The sequence below is a fragment of the Pinus tabuliformis genome, chromosome 9, assembly GCF_031772625.1.
Source record: "Pinus tabuliformis cultivar Carrire ecotype Pingquan chromosome 9, CPIR1, whole genome shotgun sequence".
Taxonomy (NCBI): domain Eukaryota; kingdom Viridiplantae; phylum Streptophyta; class Pinopsida; order Pinales; family Pinaceae; genus Pinus; species Pinus tabuliformis.
In genome coordinates this window covers 232,506,942-232,526,433 of record NC_142307.1, presented here as the reverse complement: position 1 = coordinate 232,526,433, position 19,492 = coordinate 232,506,942, and positions in this window count along the sequence as shown.

Below are 19,492 nucleotides of genomic sequence, written 5' to 3'. Positions count from 1 at the left end.
GTCAACCACACAGAATGTGAGTATGATGTTGGATTTGGGGGACCCAAAACAGACGGCTGAGATCGCGCCCTATGGAGGAAGTGAAATCGACGAAGGAACATGACATGTTTTAGAAGGATTTGGAATCTGTTTGACCGCCATAGTGGAGGAAAGACTTCATCCACGACGTAACTAAAGAAATGAACCAATGAAGTACGTTGGTGCTATTTAGAGGAGGACATGTGGCCACTCCCTCAGCATTCATGATGACGCTAAATAGGGAACTCCAGGTGCAGCTGCAGAAGGTGAATCGACAGAGGCGGAAGAGGAACCGAACATGAATGAGTTCGAATGGCTTCAAAGCCATGAACAACGAAAAACATACATAGTCAAGTTGGAGAATAGTCTGAGAGATGAAGAAAGAAGACAAAGAGACCAGAATCCTGAGAGGAGGACGAAATACGCAGAGAAAGAAGATAGTGAAGCAAGAGTAGAAAGAGGATAGAGGGCCGAGCTAACCAGAGGCAGCGTCGAGCACCAGAGGCTTGAGACATCCGAGCCATGCCATAGAGGATCTATCCGGGCTAAGCACCACATTGGGCTTTCCACTATAGACCAAAAGGTCATAGAGCTGGTAGGAAGAAGAAGTCTGTGTACTCAAGTGGCTTGGGAAATCCAAGGACCACCCTTCCAAGCAAACCTACTTCAAAAGACTCACATTGATTCCCTGCATTATAGTTCTCTGCTTAAAGGCACAAATAAGGCCACCACTAAAAGCTGGACTGGAGATGTAGCCCTGGAGAATAGGGTGAACTCCTTATTAAAATTTGTGTCTTTATGTTTGCTTACTATATTTCTATGTTGTCTTTCCATTTAAATGTTTGTGTGTTGGAAATTTGGTCGATCCGTTGCTTAAATAGCATAGAACACACACCAGCACATGAGTCTGTAATACCTTTGTTTAATAAATCTTCAATTGATGTCACTCATAGGGTGATTATCAGATCACCGCCCAAGGGTGCCCCCGATATACTGCCAGTTTTGGAGCGTGGTACCCGCCTTTCACCTTAGCGCTTTCCCGACAGTTTCCCAGCTTCCCATGCGACCGAGCTCTTACGGGCTTTTCCTTCTCGAGGGGTTTTTCCTAGCGATGCAAAATTAGTGCTAATCATGCATCAGAAATGCCCTCTGTTTCCCGATTCGGGCTTCCCAAGTGCCAATTTTTCCTCCTGCGCAATCTCCATGGGCCTCGGTCAGTGTGCTTTGACCGAGCTCCTCGTCTTTCCTTTCTGGCTGCAAATTGCCACTGTCCAGAGGTCTTCCTAATTGCTTTGTGTTCAAAAATTCAAAGTCTGTCCTGTTTTGATACAGTCATGGCACTTTGATAATCTTCATGGATCCAATTTGGATCATGGCCTTCCCACTGAAAAAGCTTTTGGACCACCAAGAGTTGGTTTTTAATCATCGATTAAGTGAGGGTACAATTGTCTCACTTGTCCAATCTCTATCCACTTTGCACTTCTTGGCTTTGAACCCTTGAGCCCAATTCTGAAGCACTCAACATCTCCCTTGCACATCGTCCTCACGTTCCTGTCCAGAACTGTGTCTTCCTGCAATTCATTAAGATATTCAGGTAGCAGGTCATCAATAGAAGGGAATTGACTCTGCTCTTCGGGATCCTCAATTAGTGAGGGTTCAAACAATCTCAAGCAATTTGCATTCACAAATGAGTAGATGTGCATGTAAGCTGGTAGATCAAGGTGAAAATCATTCTCACCAATCTTCTCAAGTATCTTGAAGGGTCCATTCCTGATAGGATTTATCATTTTACCTTCACCTTGCATCTTGTCCTTGCTGATATACAACCAGACCTGGTCACCAACTTGGAAACTATGCTCCATCTGATGCTTGTCATGCCTAGCCTTGTATTTGGCTTGGCTGCTTTCTAGCTATTCCTGTATTGCCTGGTGGATCTCTTGGATTTGTTCAATGAACCTAGTTGCCCTATCCACATCATTCTGTCCCTCAACTGTGGTATCTTTACCAAAGACAAAATCCAAAGGAGACCTTGGTGTGAAACCAAAATAGGTCTCAAAAGGAGATCTCTGTGTAGAAGAATGTTTTTCTCTGTTGTAAGCATGTTGCACATAACAAAAATGTTCATCCCAAGGCTTAGGATGTTTACTGCAATATCCTCTGAGTAACTGGATCACTGTCCTGTTAACTACTTCTGTCTGGCCATCAATTTGTGGATGAAAAGATGTGCTTTTCTTCAATTTGGTGTCCATCAGTTCCCATAGACTTGACCAAAACTTCCCCACAGATCGGGTGTCTCGATCAAATACAATGGAAGTGGGTAGTCCAAAATGAACCCATACATGTTCAAAGAACAGTTTTGCAGTTTGTTCAGCTGTAATTTGTTTATTACAAGGTATCAAAATACACATTTTGCTAAACCTATCCACAAAAACATATAGATGATCATGACCTTTCCTAGATTTAGGCATTCCTCGAACAAAATCCATGGAAACACTTTCCTGAGGGTGAGAAGGAACTAGTAATGGAGTGTACAAGCCTAGTTTTCTATTGCTGGGCTTGCTTTTAGGACACATAGTACACCCTCTTACATATCTAGAAACTGTCTCGTTCATTTTTGGCCAATAAAAAAATCTTAATAGTTGTGCAACCGTTTTACTTACCCCAAAGTGACTTGATATCAGAGAAGTGTGTGCTTCTCTAATTATCTTTACTCTTTGAGGTTGTGGAATGCATAAATTCCCACAATGGTATATGAGTCAGTCCTTTACATGATAATACAATTCTTCTACTTGTTTGCCTTGACTTAAAGTTGCATATACATCTTTAAAGTCTATATCTTGAGCATATTGTTAAATGTAGCTCTCATGTAACATAGAATTATGCTTAAGTATAGTAGATGCATTTATAATGGGTCTAGATAACATATCTATAACTTTATTATGTATGCCATTTTTATATCTGATGACTAAATGAAACTGTTGTAGAAAACCCATCCATCTGTAGTGTCTTGATTACTGCAACTTAGTTTGGGAGTGTAGATATTGAAGTGTTTGATGATCAGTATGTATTACTGTCTCTTTGCCCATTAAGTAATGTTTCCACTTTTTCACACTCTATACTAATGCATACAATTCTTTATCATATGTAGGACAATTAACTATTGCAAGATTAAAAGTCTCAAAATGATAACATATGGGTTTACCATGCTGTGTCAACACTGCTCCCATGGCATAGTCACTGGCATCTGTTTGGATCTCAAATGGTCTTTGAATATCAGGCAATGATAGTATAGGTGTTGTACTAATCATTTCTTTCAAGGTGTCAAAGGCTTTCTGCTGTTTTCCTCCACACTGAAACACCTTGTTCAATCTTGTTAAAGCAGGTAAGGGAGATGCAATTAAGGAAAAGTTAGAAATGAACTTCCTCCAATATTGTGCTTCTCCTAAGAAGCGTCTAACTTTTGTAGAAGATTTGGGTTTAGGCTAGTTCATAATGACTGCCACCTTAGAGGGATCTATCTTCAATTCACCACCCCCTACTATATGACCGAAATAATTCAGAGATGTTTTTCCAAATTCATATTTTGAGAGTTTAACATGAAGTTTTTCTCTTTTCAAAACATCTAGTGTCTGCTTAACATGCTTTAAGTGTTCTTCCCACATTTTGCTAAAAATCAGAATGTCATCCAGACACACAATAACTAAATCATCAAGAAAAGGTATGAGTACATCATTCATTAATCTCATGAAAGTAGCAGGAGCATTAGTTAATCCAAAAGGCATAACTAGCCACTCATACAATCCCTACTTTGTTTTCAAAGTAGTCTTACATGCATCTTGTTCTGTAACTCTGACCTGATGGTATCCATTGTGTAAGTCTAGCTCGGAGAAATAAAGAGCTTCCTTCAATTGATCTAAAAGATCATCTATGCGAGGAAGGGGATAACGATTTTTTATTGTTATCTTATTTAGTGCTTGGTAGTCAATGCACATTCTCCATGAGCCATCTTTCTTTCTCACCAAAACGATTGGTGACCCACATGGCGATGTGCTAGGTCTGATGAACCCTTTCTCGAGCAACTCATGCACCTGCTTCTTGATTTCAGCATTCTCTAAAGTAGACAACCTATACATTCCAATGTTAGGCAAAGGAGCATCTTGCTGCAAAATAATATCATGCACTATTTCCTTTTTGGGTGGCAGACCTTTAGGTTTTTGAAACAAGATATCATACTCTGAAACAACCTTTTCTAAATCAACTTGTTGTTTAGCATTACGACCCTCAAATACATTGGTTTTTTCAGGTTTCTTTTCCTTTACAACCATCAGTAAGAATTGTTTGCATGAATTTATCATTCGTTTCATCTGCCTTGAGTTTATGAGAGTATAATTATTCTTGAGCTTATGAGCTCTTACAAAGTATTTGATTCCATCTTTAACAAGTAGATACTTTTTCTCAGCGCTATAGAAAATAACTTTTCTATCATACAAGTAAGGACTTCCTAAAACAATTCCACATATATCCAAAGGAATTATGTCTAACTCAACCTCATCTACAAATGTTGACCCAAGAGAAAACTTGAGTTTGCACTGTCTAGTCACTTGTAGTTGTGCTTTATCATTCACCCATCCTAATGGGTATGGTTTCTTGTGAGGTGTAGTTGCTAATCCCAATTTCTTTACAATTTCTTTAGAAATTAAATTTACTTTTGAGCCATTGTCAAACAAAGTATCAATATTTTGGTGTTTGCAAATAACTCGAATATGGAAAAGCTCATGTCCTTTTCTCTCATTTTCTTCAGTAATAGTAGATTGTGCAGAATTACTAGTAGATGCTTCAGAATTCTTACCTCTTATACTGTGGCTGCAATGGTTGTTTCATCTCTTGAGTCTGACCCCAAATCTTTTTGAATAGCTGCATCAACCTTCTTCTTCTTTCCCTCGAACTTCTTAGGTCTCAGCTCAGGATGCAGAATCCAACAATGCTCATCATCATGCCCATCCTTTTTATAATGAGTGCATGAAGCTTCGCTTTTTTGTGCAGTGTTAGCCTTCCTTGCTTTCCATTTCTGCTTTCTTTTCTCCTTATTCTTGTTTGCAGTGGGTTGGGATGATCCCCCAACTTCTGGATTCCATTCTTTCCTCTAGCTTCTAGATGAGTAGCCTTTACAGATACCTCTTCTATACTAGTGGGATTAAACATGAGGATAGTATGCCTCATGTAGCTACGTAGACTATCAATGTACTTCAATAGAGTCTCAGGTGAGTCTAATGAGATTCCTAGAATCAATGCTCTCTTTCTAAATTCTTGAGTGTACCCTTGCACACTTTTCCCTTTCAACTGTCGAAGACTTTGCTAACTCATCATGGCTTGCTGCATGTAGGCCAATGGATAGAACTGCTTTTTGATTGCAGAAACAAATTCACTCCAGACAGAGATAGTCTTACATGTCTCTTCATGTCAGCTTGGGTTCTACCTTCCCACCAAACCAAGGCAGTGCCTCCAAGGCATAGGCTTGCCAGCTAAATCTTTCTCTTGTCTAAATTGATGTTCTGTACTCTGCAATAAACATCAATTTTTCTAATCCAATTATCCAACTTTTCTACATTTAACTCTCCATCATATATAGGTAGATCAAATTTAACATCTAGTTTGATCAAAGATGCTTTTTCTTTGTGTTCAGGGCTATTAGGAGCTGTGAGAAAGATTTCCTCTTTCCTGTTTCCTTTTGAGTGGTCATGGAAGTGAGACTCATCTTCTCCTTTGTCTTGTTTAGAGCCTGATGAATCTTCATCCGTATGTTTTATAAAGTCCCTATACATTTATTCTACCATGGACTTTATGGCTAGGAAACTTTCTATGAATTGAGGGTGTGGCCCCATAGAACGTTCCTCTGACATTGTCTTCTGAGGATAGACTCTCCCAATTTTAGGATTAGTTTCGACCAACTCTCCTTCTCCTAATTTGAGCTTCGATATAGTTAACATTCAACAACCAAACCAACACAAGCTTGTCTAACCTTAACAGCCTAAATCTCTGATACCACTTGATCTAGAAATCACTCATGAGTGATGTCAGTTAAATAGTTAATGAATGAAGATTTTATAGACTCATGTGCTAGTGTGTGTCTATGTTATTTTAGGCAACAGATCGATCAGATTGTAAAATACACAGACACTAGAGATAAGGAAAACAACAAGAGAAACAGAGTAAGCAAATACAAGAACACAACAATTAATAAGGAGTTCACCCTATCCTTCAGGGCTATGTCTCTGGTCTAGCTTTTAGTGGTGGCCTTCTTTTATTGTGTCTTTAAAGCGGAGAATTACAATGAGGAGCTCATTCTGAGTCTTCTGAAATAGAATTGCTTGGCAGGAAGGTTCTTGGATTCCCCAAGCCACTCAAGTGTACAAACTCTTTCCCTTTCCAAGTCTTTACCTCTATGGTATTTAATGGGAGGAGCCTAATGTGGTGCTCAATTACTGATAGATCCTCTCAGGGATTGCCTGAACCTCTCAAGCTTTCTGTCTGCTCGATGCTTCCTTAGGTTAGCTCAGATCTCTGTCTTTTGCTTCTTTCTTCATTATCTTTTCTTCACTCTCGCACTCTTTGTCTTCATTCCTTTCTGTCCCTGTGTGTTTTGTTCTATGTTTGTTCATGGCTTAAAGCCAATATATCCCTGACTACTTGCTTCCTCTTCCGCCCTCGTCGGATCGCCTGCTGCTCTTGCTTGAAGTTCCTTGTCTCTGCGTCATCATCAACGACTCACAGGGAGTGGCCACTTGTCCTCTCGCGAACTGTGCCAACACTTCCTCGTCAATTTGGTTTTCCAGTTACATTGTGGTATGACTCATCCGCTAACTTAGCGGTCAAATCGGACTTCAGCATTCTTTATGTCGCAGCTTAATCCCCTGTCAAATCTAGTTTCTCCATCGGGCGCAATCTCCACCATCAAATCTGGAGCCCCCAGAACCTACGATATTTTCTCATTTCGCGCGGTTGACTTGCTCAACCATTAGCATGCAATGAGTGGCAGTTTTATCTCTCATATACCAGACATGCATCGTGTGATGAATGGAATCACTTGTTTTCAGCCAAATCCGCTTACCACCCAAGGGAGCCCCATATATACTGCTAATTTTGTAGTGCGGGACTCGCCTTTCACCTTAGCGCTTTCCCCACGGTTTCCTGGCTTCTTATGCGACCGAGCTCTTCACGGATTTTCCTCCTTGAGGGGTTTTACCCAGCGATGCGCGATTAGCGCTAATCGTGCATGAGAAATGCCCTCTGTTTCCCGATCCGGGATTCCCAAGTGCCAGTTTTGCCTCCTGCGCGGTCTATATGGGCCTCGGTCAGCGCGCTTTGACCGAGGTCCTCGTCGTTCCTTGCTGGCTGTAAACTGCCACTATCCATAGGTCTTCCTGATCGCTCTATGTTCATAAATTCAAAGTCTGTTCTATTTTGATAAAGTCATGGCACTTTGATAATCTTCATGGATCCAAGTCAGATCAGGATGTCATTAAGAGCACACTCCAAACCCCACTCCTCCCAGATAGAATTCTATTTAAAGGGTTGGCTCTCGGCCATGTACCCACGATGAAATTTCAAGATTGGGACCTCGTGGACAATGAGAAGTTCCCACATTTGGAGACTAGCCAACTCATGAAACATAGCAATGAAGGGTCTATTATGGAAATGGAGCCATGGAAATGGCTGTGAGGTGTGGAGGAGGCCGAGCTACTCCACCTATTATGGATTCCAGACTTCCATCGGGCACCGATCACGATTTTTATCATCAAGCAACTATTTTTCCTGGTGCACAATGGGTACTTTTGGTTAGAAGAACCTATTCCAATTACACCAGAACTTATTCATAAGATTTCTCAGCTTCCCTGTACAGGAAGGGACCTCATCAAAATAGCCGACGAAAGCAAAGATTTGGCGCTCGCAGAGGCCATGAAGAAGAAATATAAGTTGGAAAATAAGCAATGAGGCTACTTCATTAGTAGCACTCGGGAAAAAGGGGTGCACGTAGCCACCCAGCTGCTGGTAGGGAAGGTGATGCGGAAGTGTCACGGCAATGAGGTACCAGTGACGATCATCGCACTAGCCGAGCAATGCACGGAGGGGGTCCAGTTCAAGTAGGTTGCATTCTTATGTGAAGAGTTCTTGACCAACTATAAAGAAGACCAGGAGTAGGGCAAGGTCTTCCACTATGCGTGGTTGATCTTGTCGATCTTATTGGTCACAAGGATCCACGAGGCCAATATTTTCTGGGTGCTCATGAAGTCAAGCTTCTGGATGTGGATCAACAAAAGGTCACACCTCTACCCCATGGTGTACGATAGTCTACGAAGATTTGCAGATTTTAAGGGGGATATGCACAATGTGTATATTAAGGCGTGGAAAGATCTGGACCAGAACTAGACCAAGCTCCCCTTCATCGCGGTTGATGACACTGTGTTCGCTATGCTCGATTCATGCCTACCCGAGTGGCATGCCTCGGATCTGGCGGCGTGTGATGAGGCAGTGATACAAAAACAGAAGGATGCCACCAAGCTGCTGGCACAATAGAAGTGGAATGAGTAGTTCACCAAGGGGGTAAGGGCCTCCCGCAATGTAGCAAAGGCCACCGTAGAGAAGACCAAGGTCACCGAAAAAGTGGCACCAACACCAGAAACTGGGACCACCGCCATGCAGGAGGACAGAGGACCACACCTGACTGTGGGACAGTGTACTGAGGACACGATGGAAGGCACTAATCCAAGCACAACATTGGTACAATTGAAATGGCCGCACGGTATAGAACGAGCAAGCCCACGGAAGAAGACGAAGGCTTCCAAACTGGATGGTGAACCCATTACACTAACAAAGGGTGACCTCTATGACATAGGTGACACAGTTCATGAGGTCACTCAGGAAGCACTCTAGGAAGCAATGACAGGGCAACAAAATGTGTTGGTAGCCCTCAGGGCACAACTACAGGAACTTCAGATGTGGCCCCCATAAGAAGGAACGATAGCAGTATATGTTGTCATAGGTACATCGACAACAGAGCAGTTGTTGCGGGACAAAAAGGCCACCATTGTGTTATCGAAAGGAGCACTGATGATAGACAACATGGAGGACAGAGCTGCGGTAGGCTAGATCAAGGGGATGGGCCTAAACTTCGCTACCCTTCTGCGGGATATATTATATCAGTTGCAAGATGGAGCCACATCAGAACTCCGCATGAGTGAACCGTAGTGCAAATGCTCAATGAATAATGAATCAACATCAAGTAGCTTAGCCTACAATGTGATGAAGTGTTGGTGCAGAATCAACACCTAGAACAGACAATAGAGGAAGCATGTCGCTACACCCCAAAGCTGGAAATTGCGACAGATCTACCAATAGGAGTGCAGATTCACAAATTGGCCAGTGGATTTCGTGAGATAAATGAGGAAGCAATGAGGATCCAGTTGGACCTAAACCTACATATTTTCGAACTCCAATCGAAGGCACAACCATCCACGCACTGGGAAGTTCAGAAACAGTGTGATGGCACTATCCAAAAGGGGTTGGAAGACATTGAACAAGAAGTGCAGAGCTGTACCACTCTATTGGAAGAATCCTTTGGGGTCCTTATAGCCTTACCAGAGGACCCCACTATACAGTGGTTGGAAACAGAGGTGCAGGAGCTTCAAATGAAATATTATAGTGTGCACGGGATGACGCAGATAAGTAGTCCTGATCCAATGGCTCGCGAGGCTACAACAGGCCAAGGAATTGAAGGAGAAAGTGGATGTAGTGTGCCAAAAAGAGGCAGTACTTAAAGCATGCGTCCAACCTTGGATTGATGAGGCCTTCCTCATCACCGCCACCATCGAAGAAAATCTCACACAGATGAAAATATTGCATGCTCTCATACAAGGATTTTCCCATGATAGTGAGTATTCAACCAAGTGGGTAGAGCAAATCCAGCAGACGGCAGAACAGTGCACTACGGACCTTTGCGCAGCTCAAGAATAGTTGGAAGGGCTTCATGCCAATATCGTTGCACAGTGACTCGGGACGAGTCACGATGATTATGCTGTGGGCGTGTTGGGTAGCGAATCCCCCCATAGAATGTTTTTGGGGCTTAAAGCTCGATTTTTGGTCAATGTGATGTAAAGAACCCGAGAAATGCGGGCATAGAGCATGAGAGTCCAGGGTTGTCTGCCTTAATATAATGTGATTTAATGTAAGTTATGTCGGCCTACCCATGGTCTGCAGACTATGGGATTATATAAATAGAGCAAGGCTCTAAGTGTAAAAGAATTCTAAGTTTGGAAGAGAAGATAGAGGTGAAGGCATGGTTATAGGATAGAAGTGGATCTGAAGGCATAGGGTCATAGTAGCAGATAGAGGCTCTACAGCTGAGTGCGCAGAGGCCCAGTAGAGCCCACAACTGAGTGCGTGGGCCCCTGCAGTTGAGTGCGCAGGGTGGATTCGAGTCTGTTCTGAATTGAACTTGGAAGGCATCATTAATAAAGATAAGTTGGTTTGGAATATTGTGCATCTAATCCATAGATCTGTATTTGAATGTTATGTGTTGATGGTATCTTTTTATTTATATGCGGCACTTGTATGTATGCTTATGAATGGAAAGATTCTAAGTAATTAATGAACCAACCCTAATTAAGGAAGACTTGGGTAATTAACACTGATTGCACTGCAGCTGGAGCTACGCAAAGGCAGACCCACAAAATGCTAGAAGTTTGCTGGTACACGTAATCTAGTAAGCGCAAAGGTTAAATTGGGTACCGATCTCCCATATCAGACATCCCCAGGGTGCGGAAACCTAGTTGTAGTAGCTTCCCATACTACTTCGGGTGAGACCTCAACCCACGCTCCACAAACTATTGTCGAAAGAGTGAGTAGTATCGGGATTTTCTTGGCTAAACTCACTGCTGAACCTGGTTCAGGCCCCACGTAGCCAACAAAAATAATCAGAACTATTGCACTTCCTAGTTCATGCATTGGATCCAATGGATAAGGTTTTTCACATAAAGGACAAAGTGGTACCTATTATGATCAATGATGTTTACTTCCTTATAGGGTTATCGAGACTTGGTGCCCTCATTTCTCTTTCAGGTTCTTCCCGTGGGGGTGAATTAGTGGGGGACTATGTTCAACAATTTTTTCAGCCAAGTACATAGCCCAGTAAAGACGAAAATATAATCATCAAAGATATTTATGATTTTTAAAAAATCCTTTTTATTATCACAAAGTTAGCAGGCAATATGACACTTCATCCAGCAAACAAATCATACATGCAGTATGCACTTGAGTGCCTTGAGCCAACTACATTCAACTAGTGTGAGGTTGTACTTTCTTCACTGAAAGAGAAGCTGACAAAGGTAAATAGCGATAAGATTAATAATTTTAGCTATGGATCTCTCTTAATCGCTTTCAGCTTAGAGAGAATTCCATTGATGCAACCTCATCATGTAACACTGGGTGTACCTGGTCCTAGAGATCCACAGATGTAGAGGTGGGTTGAATTGATGGCTAGACATGTTGGTCAGTGATCAATCACATTTTCTACTACATTCTTTACTTGGCTTGATTGACAACACATTTTCATCGAGGAGAATCCATACGCAGGGATGGATTTTCATGGAGATCCATAGTTCAGTTTACTAGTGGGTGCTCAGTGGGGTGGTATAGGTAAATTGTATTTTTAAGTTTTTTACATGCTTTTGTGTTTTTGATTTTTCCAAGACTAAACTAAAATCGTTCTCATGCATACAGACGTTGATAATGTTTGACCTATGGGACACCAATACGAAGTAGGTGGACCAACGTGGAGAAATGTCGAGAGGGTAGTTCTCTAGGATTTGGATTTGACTGAGACACTGCCAGAGTTCTAGGATCATGTAGAGGGGTTAACCCTTGATATTCTAGATATCTAGATCGAGAAGTTACCTATGAGATTGCAGTGCCATATTATTGGTGTTCTTCGCCATTGGATGTGGCTATCGCGCATGAACGATCAGGCTGTGACCTATTATCATGAGAATCACTAGGTCTACTTAGGATGATTTTTGTATGCATTTTGAGTTTTTAGGTCATATGACCAAACATGTCTTGGACACAAATTTTGTAAAAACTTTACAACATCTATCTATTTTTTACTTTCAAATTTTTTATATATGGTTATGTGCAATCCTATTCAACTAATGATGTGAATTGAAAATTTACTTTTACATGTGCTGTCTGTTTAAGACATAGTTATCTAATGAATCAGTTAATGTGTTAAAGTTTTTGGAAATATGTTGATATTGAATGCACTCAAAATGTCTTTCCAAAAGATGAACTCTAAGGAACATACAAAGAATTGTTGGATTTTGGATGGTATAAACGTTTGTTAGTTGTAGTAAGATGAGTTGTGAGTCCAGCCTAACGATGATTCGGTGAATTCCAAGTGAAATGACATCAGAGAGAAGTTTGATTAGTGTGATATACTCAGCAATATTGTTCGTAGAATGACCTATACAAATCCCTTGAAAACTAACTAATTTTCCACTTGGAGCGAAAATAGCCCATGCTACAGAAGATAGGTTCTACGTACTATGACTAGCACCATCGGCATAACCAACAAATGGTTCCAAAGATTCTGACATCTGCAACAAATGCAAAGCGGATTACTTAACCACATAAAAACTCTAAAATACACACTGACACACACACACACATGCAATTAAAGAATATATGCAGTGATTTTACTATAGACAATTAAGCATAGTAACGTTTGAGATACAACCTGTTTCAGGGTTGTGACAATGGAATTCCATCATAATCCACCAACTAGTAGGCACCCTTTGCCAAAACACACTTGACAATATAAGGGCCCATCCATAGTGGTTTAATTTTTCCTACTCCTGTTATCATCTTCCTGATAATAAAGCAAGATTAGGTCTCCTTTCGAGAAAATGCGAGACTTGACAGTTCAGTCATATTGTGCCTTGATTCATTTCTTATGTGCTTAATTAGCCAATGTATCTTCATGACAGGTTTCATCCAGATGATGAGTTCTAAGAAACATGGTTCTTCATCAGAAGTGTTGAATAACAAGTCAATTGCAAGTTTAAGAGATGAAATTTCACATTGTATCAGCAAGATTACCGCCAGACCATACACTAATTGAAAGGCTGTGAATCTAGTTGCATTCCTTACCGAGGTTCGATATTCCCACAAAGCAGAGTACAAGTTTAAATTCCAGTTTTGTTTATGAAACCCTATCATTCTTTGAATCATTCCCTTCAGGACTTTGTTGATGGCCTCAACTTGTCCATTAGCTTACGGATAATAAGGAGTAGAACTATCATGTGAAAGTCCCAACTTAGTAGTTAACTTAGACATCATATGATTACGAAAATGTGACCCATGATTTGTAACTATAGCCTGTGGTACACCAAATTGGGAAACCATGTGGTTAAAAAAGGAAAAGGGCAGTCGTCTCACCACTGTTTTTAATGTAGACATCGCCTCAGCACATTTTGTGAAATAGTCAACGACGACTATAATGTACCCATACCCCCCAGCCGAGTGAGGGTTAAATGTCATGAAGTTAATGCCCCACTTTGTGAATGGTCCAATAGTGATGATAAGATGTAATGGTGCAGGTGGTAATCTATCTTTTTGGTCATAGATTTGACATGCATGACAACTTCTGACTGCAATAATGCAATCTTTGAATATGGTAGGCTAGAAGTAACTAGCACAGAGAATCCTTTGTGTGGTAGCATAACCAGATAAGTGTCCACCACAAGCACCTGAATGGAAATCATTCAAAACTTTATCGGCTTCCTCATGTGTGAGGCACCTTCATAAAATCGTATCAATACCCTAATGGTATAGAGTGTCGCCAATGATCAGATAATCTTTGGCTTGGTATCGAGCTGGAAAGTTTGGGTTTGGAGATAGATTAGTATATATCCATACCATGGGTCAAATGATGAAATTACGAACAGAGATCATCCATAATTAATGGTTCTGATGTTGAATCAATGGTATTCAAGGGAAGGTCGCAAAGAAGCTCGACGAAAACTAGAGATTTCTTTGATTTGCATTTGATGAATTCTAAATCAAATTCCTACAAAATGACAATCCATTTTGAGTATTTTCCCCCCAACAATTGACGTGACAAAATATATGTCATATGGTTGCAATCCAAAATGACAGTGGTGTTTTGGAGTAGGATATAGTGGCAAAATCTTTGTACATATTGAACAACAGCCAGAGCTAAATTTTCGACGTAAGAGTACTTAACTTCTGTACCATTGAGATTACAACTCAAATAATATATCAGATGTTCAATCCCATCTTCTTCTTGGACTAAAACCATTCCAATGGTTGTATCTGCAGCGGTGAGATACAAGAAGTATCTGTTTTGATAATTCGAGGAATACATTAATGAGGCTCTAATCAAGGTATATTTAAGAGCATCAAAGGAATATTGTGCAACCTGATCCCAATGGAAGGGTATCCCCTTTTTCAAAACACGAGTAAATCCTTTAGCCATTTCAACCTAATTTGGAATGACCCTTTTCAGAAAGTTAGCCTTCCCTTGGATTCTCTGTAACTGTAGTAGATTGGAAGGTGGAGGCAAGTCAAGAATTTCCTGAACCTTAAGTGGGTCGAGTCAAACTCCTTCCTTAGAGACTATGAAACCAAGAAAACAACCAGAACCAGCAAAAAAAACACATTGTGTGGATTGAGTCCTATTTTGTAGTGTCGACACCGTAAAATTATAGCTCTCAAATGTTGCGGGTGATCAATCTTCTTTTGTGAATGAGAAGGTAAATCATCAAGGTATGGTTGAACAATATGTTTGATGTCATGGAAGGCATAGTTCATTGCCCTCTGAAAATTTGCCCCTACATTCTTCAAACCAAAAGGGAGTTTCCCATAAGCAAATGTGCACCATGCAAAAATAAAAGCAGTTTTAGATTGGTCCTCTGGGCAGATATTGATCTGATTATAGCCGGAAAAACCATCCATGAATGCAAATATTTCACATCTATAAAATTCATGAATAATGTGTTCGATAAAAGGAGTGGGATAATTGTATTTTGGGAAAGCTAGATTAACATCCCTATAATCGACGCACACTCGTATTGTCCCTTGTTTCTTCATGACAGGAACAATATTGGAAACCCAATCAGTAAGAGGAACAAGGTATATGAAACCAGCATGCAAGAATTTTTCAACCTCTGTTTTAATGGCAACAACCTTGTTTCGATGAACATGACAGAGGTATTGTTGCACTGGTTTGACATTATGATATATTTTGATTTCATGTTCAACTATACTAGAGTCAAAACCTGAAATATCCTCACATAACCATGCAACTATATCTCTGAATTCATGAAAGAGAGCACGGTAAATATCAAGTTATGATGGAGAACAATATTTTTGACAACATATGTTTTCTACAACTTTATGTTTTGTCGAAATATTGATAGAAATAGTTTCTTTGATATTTGACAAGTTTTGCTTAGAATCTACTATATCTATGAAAATAGAATTCAAAAGGAAATCAACAACTAAAGGGTGATTAAGTTCATTTGAAAAATCTTCTATGTAATCTGGAAGATGGGAACGATGATGATAATATTCCCATGGTTCTTCTTCCATCATTATTGATTGGATGATTCCTTCATCAGTGGAAAATATACATGAAAAAGGATCGAGGAAGTACCCTATTCTAATGAATGATCTACCCATACAATTGGCAAAGATGGATTTGGGTTTGCCACGTAAGCTAGAAATATTTATTGCTATGCAAGCTTAATAGGGCTTAGTGGCATGATTTCATTACTACTATCAACTTGAGAACTATTGGTAATATTCCTTAAATTAGATGAAGTGGAAGATATCATGTTGCAAGTCTAAACTTTTACCACTTCCGCCACATTTGATGGTGGTGGTAGTTAAAATGTACCCATTAGGGAAGAATCCTTAAAGAGAGCTACACCAATGTTTTGAAGAGATAGGGGGTGTCCGTGAACTAATGGAATGCTTCCAGTAGCCCATGAACTAGAGGTGAAGAAAAGGAGTTGATTGATAACTATGATTCCGTCCTTATGAGGGAATGAAATCGTATGAAAGTATGTCGAAAACACAGTAGCCATAGCATAAACCCACAATATTCCTAATAAAACATTGTATTCAAGGGTTCCATCAACAACCTCAACTTCAATAGTTATTGTTTTAACCCCTAGTTCAATTTACAGATTACTCAAGATTCCACAAGGCGTATATGTGTGACCGTCAAAAGTTTTTAACGTTGTTGGTGAACGTGACAAAGGCAGTGAGCCAAGTGTTTTCTAGAAATTCATAGACATAATACAAGTAGATGCCCCCTCGTCAACAATGGTTTAGTGAATAAGCTTATTCAAGGCATTTACTTGAATAGGGAATGATAATTGCGCTGGTAACTGTGGCATATAACCCGCATGGTTGAAAACCACAAGATTAGAATCAATTGGATCGATTCCACCAATTGCTGACAATAAAGCCTTCTTTTAGGAGGGACAATTCTAAATCACCTCAAGCGTTGACATAGTAGACAGTGATTGAGCCAAATATTCTACTATGTTATAGTTCTGTGTAGCTCGAGCTCGAGGGTTAAATGTTGATTTATGTACAACTCCCTTAGGCGGTTTTATTGTTAACTCTAGCACAATAGGTGGTGGAATAGGATATGATGAAGTAGAAGTCAAAGGATTAGGTTGATCAGCCTGGTTATTCAAAGACAACAGTTGATTTCCATAATCTTTACTTCGTCTTGACACCAAAAACATCAATTTTCAGCTTAGAGGTGGATAGCATAAGCACTTGGGAAGTGGAAGCATGGTCTGTAGCAACCATATGTGTCTCCGAGTTTGGAAAAGGACTAGTCAACACTATGGATGTATTAGAAGTCTTAAGAAGCTTTGATACTTCGGAGTGGTGAGGAAAATCTCATGTAAAGTGCTCATCATTATAGATTAAACATGGGTAACGAGGTTTCCTAATCGAAGGATAGGAATCAAATGATTTCTCTTGAGGGGGATTATTTTGTTTTTTCTTGTTTTTCCCCCTCTACTTACTTCCTAGTTTCTTTTCATTATTGCCTTTGTCATATGACACAACATTGATTTCGGAAGCAAGAGTGTTATCATATGTATTTGAAGTTTGATTGGAAATCAAAATTTTTTTACTAGGTGCTCTACCTGTCGTTTATGTGCTCGAAGAACCAATCACACCATCTCCAGCATGAGAGTCCTTACTCGATGGTGGTGGAAAAACAGTATGTTGGAAATAATACTGGGGGAGGGGGGGGGGGTGAATCAGTATTAGCAAATCAATAAATTTTTCATTTCAATAATGGGATTTATATACGCTACTTCAGTTAAGGGAACTCGCGTGTACATGCAACTGTATTTAATGCAACTAGCGTATATCCAACAAAATTATGATTTAGTTAATTCATCATATGTTGATCTTTAATCAGTGCATTAGAACTTCATTAACCATATAAATAGTAACCAGGTGCAGGAAAATAGAACAGATCATCACACATAATAAACACACATGAACACCATGATATAAGGTGGAAACCCAATGCGAGACAAAAAACACCTATTGTTGTCTTCCTTTTAATATAAGAAAAACATGTTTACAATCTTGTACTGGTGTAGACTCATACTAATACACATGAACCCACGTGCAAAAGGCTACAACCTTCTCTTGTTCTCCAGCTACTATTGGAAGGGAGCTACAACCCCTTGGCTCTTGTACTAGCTGATATATTTACTAGTACGTAGGCGCCGGCCTACAGATGGCTATCACCCTCTCTCATTTTCCAGTTGCTATTGGAAGGGAGCTCCAACCCCCTGGCTCTTGTACTAGTCGATAATTTTACCAGTACGTAGGTGCCGGCCTACTCAAGGCTCCAATCTTCACTCTTCCTCCAGGGACCATGCTTCATAAATTTTTAGACTAAATACTCCTAGAACACAACACCATAATATGAAGGCCACGTTTCATCCAATTTTCATACAAGACCCATCAACCACATTGAAGCAAAAAATGAATCACCACTAAAATACAACCATCAACCACATCTACATCATCAATCTCTGAATCACCCAACAACTGAATCACTGAAACCCTGTCATCAAACACAGTCACCAGAACACAAAGCAAAACCCAGAACTCTACAGTAATAACCAGATCCAACTGCAACTTCAAATATCATACTTCATACTGTATACGCGGCTCTGTTGAGCCGAACCAGCATGTATACGCACTTTTACCAAACATTAGTCATACCCAGATCATAACAGTTATACAATAAAATATGCTTCAGTAATTCAGATCTAGTCTATCCATGATCAAACCACATAATGATAATACATCCCAAGCCTTAAGATCCCGATCATCCATCATCAACCGCATAGGTGCTTCCTTAGCTCAGATCAAGAAAAGCATCACCAACCCATAACTTGCATATTGGATCTCACACTTCATCAGATATTCAATACTTGCACCCCATGGCCTAATGATCTTCTCCTCCTTTTATAGACTTAAGCCTTACTCAATACCATGGACTAAAACCACTTAGGACCAATACCTTAGACCAAATACCTAGGGTCAATACCTCGAGCCAAATACCTTGGACCAATACCATGGATCAAAATACCATGGGCCAAATACCACGGACCAAAACTTAGTATTCTAGGATGTATGTGCCTTTCCTTCTGTGAAAGTGCATGTGTACGTTATACGCACCTTTTGGTCTGCTAACCCACGTGTATATGCTAATTTGTCATAGTGAACCTGCTTATAGCTCTCTCCGATCATTAATTCTTTTCTATTGACCTGCTGCACTATGATCTGTCATATGAGTGAGTTGCCATCAAGGACAACACTTGTATCATACCTGTGTCATAATGCCAACAATATCCCCCTTTGGACTTGATGTCAAAGCAAACACCAAGTCACTCTCCCCCTTTTACATCAAGGGCAAAGGGTGGACCAAGATATTCTCTCCCTTGATATACATTCTATTGTCCATAGTCCCCCTAAGTACCTGCTGAAATCTCTTATTGAGCTCGCCCTTTGTACATGCCAAGGTGTACCAATATGTCAGTATTCATATCTAGAATATACATGAGAAAAACCACATAATGATAATTCATTTTAAGTCTTAAGAACCCAATTCATTATTAGATCTAATCCCTTATTAACTACTATGGTTCATCCTTGGTTCAGATCTAGCAATGCACCATAAGCTAATAACCTGCATACTAGATCTCACACTTCATCAGATATTCGATACTTGTACACCTTGGCCTAATGATCTTCTCCTCCTTATATAGCTTTAGTCCTTTCTCAATACCATGGACCAAAACCACTTAGGACCAATACCTTGGACCAATTACCTAGGGTCAATACCTCA